Source organism: Thermobia domestica, chromosome 2 (assembly GCF_964235325.1).
Source record: "Thermobia domestica chromosome 2, izTheDome1.hap1.1, whole genome shotgun sequence".
NCBI lineage: Eukaryota > Metazoa > Arthropoda > Insecta > Zygentoma > Lepismatidae > Thermobia > Thermobia domestica.
Genome location: NC_137455.1, coordinates 204533259 through 204537584, shown reverse-complemented (window position 1 = coordinate 204537584; position 4326 = coordinate 204533259).

Below are 4326 nucleotides of genomic sequence, written 5' to 3'. Positions count from 1 at the left end.
GAATAATTATCGAATTGGGATCATTTCCAATAGCTATTGGGTGAATGTTTGGTATTAAGGTGATCAAAGGTAGACACATGTTAACCCATACATCCCAGACCTAGATCCATTTAACCCCAACTACCGAATTATCCCAATCTAGCTCTGAGATAGATGAGAAAGTTTAATTTTACCGTTTATTCAATATTTCCAGAAGTTCTAGACTAATATCCAATATTTGAAAAATGAACGACGAAGTTGATGGCATGTTAGAATCGACCACAGAGGAAAGAAAAAAAAAATCAGAGTATCACATATTTGTCGAAGATTTTGACTTTCACAGTTCTCCCATGCTGATCATTCGTTCAGGCTACTTCGGTCCCTTTTACTTCCTTCATAGAGCCAACTTAAATTAAGTTAGTATTAACATTCAATGACTTTAATTGCTAGCTACCATTAATTATAATAAGTCACACATATATGTCAAAATAATTTGTGCACTTAATACTAAACCTACATTTCACTCACACTCACATTCATACAGGACAATGTATACTTCAGGTTGTATTTAGTTGAATTAAACTAACCTAACTACATTTCTATAGACATTTATTACATTTCAATAAAAGAAAACTTAGTTTGACATAACAGGAAAAAATTTAATACATGAAAAGAATGTTTGATAAGCATGCACAGAAATCCGCTACTTTCAACAAGATCAAATAACACATTTCTCTTTCTAGATATATTAAAAGTTGGATTACATAAAAAAAAAATTCGACAAAAGACGAAAGACAAAAATAAAGAAAAAAAATTCAAAGGTCAATATATTTAAGATTCAGTGCAATGAATACATATCATTGCGGAAAAAGAAAGAAAAATATATAATTGGTTAATCATTCTTTAAAAAAAAAACACTTTAGTAGCATTTTATTGAGTCTCTGTCCCAAGAGGAGACATTTCGACAATTTTATGAGTCTTTGTTCTCACGTCGATAATAACTCCTTTTTCAACTCGCTTTACGCACTGTGATTTGTGTCCATGAGAGTATTTAATCGTTTTTGTTTTAACTATAGACAAATAGTTGCTTCATATCACATATATATATATAAATTTCTCATTTCGTCACTTGACGCACTTGATATAAAATTTCAAAGTTTATCGAGATTTAAAATATCGAGTCCAGTCCCAAACATTGGGAACATATTTCCATATTCCTGTATTCACACTACTAAATTATTAACCTAATTTCAGTTCGTTGAATTTAAGATCACTATTTTTTTTTCCTAGTATAGATCGTGTAGTCAAAAGATTCTAGTCACTGAAGAGTTAGGTTTCCGATCGTAGGGGAAGGATTTGTTTCATAGTTTACTGATAGAAGGATTCGTTGGAGGGGCACACTGTTTCCTAGCTTACTGATTTCACTATGATCTCGCAAATAAATTTGGATAAGGATTAGGGTTATTTTTACTTTTCTTACGACCTGCTACTTGTTTTATTTACATGCAGTATTTAACATGATATTCAACCTTAATAGTTACAAACATCAATAACAACTCAACAAAATGTCATTTATTACAATTTACGCGGTAATGCTGTATATCACAAATAGTTGGTAAATGTCGGGTGTCAAAAATCTATGGCAACCTAAAACAACCAGGGTAAATACCGAGCCCTTTACATACATACTCGCATATATATATATATATATATATATATATATATATATATATATATATATATTCATATTACTCAATATAATAAATTTCACTTTAATATCCATCGTAGTATTTCGTCGACATTTAATATCTACATAACCTTTTTATATTCGATAAGTATTCATATTTTATTGGCTCAAAAACAAAACAAAAACCCTGACTATCAAAATTCACTTTTTTCCATCATAAGGTTGCAACATTGTACTTTATATATATAAACCCGATAATCAATAATCATTCTCAATTTACTAAAGATCCGCGTATAAAAAAATAGTTGGTGTTATTTAATAAGTTGACATAAGAGGTGGAAATACAACAAATAGAGCAGGCACGTAACTTTTCAAACTATGTAAGTACATATATATAGATGTATATACAGAAAAAAAATCAATGTTATTCGAAACTAGTGGGCCCAAACTACTAATACATACACACTATATGACCAATCAATAGAAAGAAAAACCAGAAATCAGTAATCAATGGATATAATTTGTACGATCAATGAATAACAAATGTTTCTAGGAATCTGAAAGCATAGTGTACCTTCTCGTCAGTTTCTCCCGTGGTGGATTGAATATCGCGAAAATGGTCCTGAGATGTGCTGCAATACCTCCACGAATTGCATCCCTCGATGTCTCAGTTAGTACATACGATCGAAATAAGTGATATGAATATTGTACGTTTTCATGAGTTTCAGAAACCGGGGGGGGAGGTTAAAAAATTTGAAAAAAATAACTCTAGAGGTAATGAAAACAGAGAGAGAGATAGAGAAGAAGGAAGACGAAGAATAGGGGCGCCAAAGACTTAAGTGGGAAATAACTAACGCTACAAAGATAGAAGTCGAATTTCGCTCTCAACAAAATCCATAGCCAAAATATTCTTAACATGCCAAAAGGGTGGTCTACTCAAATACGTAGACTCAAGAAGCGCCCTGCTGCCAAGGATGCAAGTTCTGTGTCCATCAGATCCCAATCCCACAAGAGTTTGGTTGTAAGATTGAAATCCGATCCCCGTATCCGGCCCAAACCAGCAGGGTCCCGAAAATCCTCCGGAAGGTTAGAGACGGTGTTAATTTAGAATTTCAAAAGAAAAAAAATCATCCGACCTCTTGGAAAATAGAAGATTCCAGAATAGTAATGAAATTAGAGTAATAGCTAAGATATCCCTAATTAGAATTTGCCAAAATAAAAAAAAATAAATTTAAAAATAAACTGAATTTTGGATCGGTGATTTCAATAACCAAACATCACCGATGGCTACCCCGCGCAGACATGCCACAGTCTGGGACGTCGTTAATTTCCCTCATCTAATTAAACTAAGAAAAGACATGAAAATACTTAAGGGGACTAGGGGTCGACGTCCGGGTACGCTAATGACATGAATATTAATTTAGTAGCAGTTGATTTAATCGGATAGTCCGAACTGAGTTATATGAACACTGCACAATAAATAAATAAGGTAAGCAACGGAAAAAAAATCTCGGAGAGGCAATGAATGTTAAAGGTACAAATGACCGAAACCTGTACTTTTCGATGATCACAGGATATAGCAGTTGGTTTTCTTAATTATCATTTCTGTCAACCTTTAGAAATAATTCCCACATGATGCTACCCTATCTATTGAAAGGCTTAAGATCCGGGGCTGTTAATATGAGGTACTTAAATGCGAAGTAACACACAATTCCCAACTACAATTTACTATCCAAGTAGCAAACTCGGTTGGATGAATGTACTGGTGTAGAAGTCAAAACGCGAGAGATTTTTTTTTTTTTAGTAAACGTATTCATATTTTCACTATATAACATATACTAGGCCTATCCATTTAAATGTAGGTGTCATATCATCTCATTCATATTATTTTATATCATATTATTAATATATCATTACGTTCATTCATTTTCTACTAATTTTTGCGCGAAGTAATATTTTACAGACACCCTATTTCATACATTTTACACGCAGGCCATACACATATTTACATTACACAGTAATAAATATATATAATTATCACAATCTATCACGCTCAAACTACTACACGATAACATTCATCGAACCACGTACTCTTCGTTTCGAAGCACCCAAATTGTATTTACTTCGCAGTTTAAAAAAAAAATCATACGTGTATTCACTGAAAGTTAAATTGTCAACGATTAATCTATTTCCAATTTGCTGATAAAACTAAAGCAACAATGGAATTTTCTACAGCCACGGGAAAAGAGAATTTAATACTACATTTTGAAACAAACAGTAACAGCATATGGGCTTTACTTCTATTAAGAAAATAGGTATTCTTTATTTCAGTAGCTATTTCAATTACTACTGGACCTAGCAAGCTGAAATTTTCAGTACAGTAAGATCTCATGCTATCTTATATGAATGTATACTCATCTGAACCGAAAACCATGTCCACGGGATGTAATTTAGAAATAAATGGCCAAAATCAAACAACTTAAATCACTAAGTCATGCGATGTCGTAATGTCAACAAACAATTGATTAGCGAAACCGGACGCTATGGCGCTGTAGTGGAGGCATAATTTACCGTGTACTGAAATATATACTTGTACTCATTAGTCAGAAATTTAATATTTACTCTGGTTTAGTATTCTTCGAGTTAGACAAATGGTACTA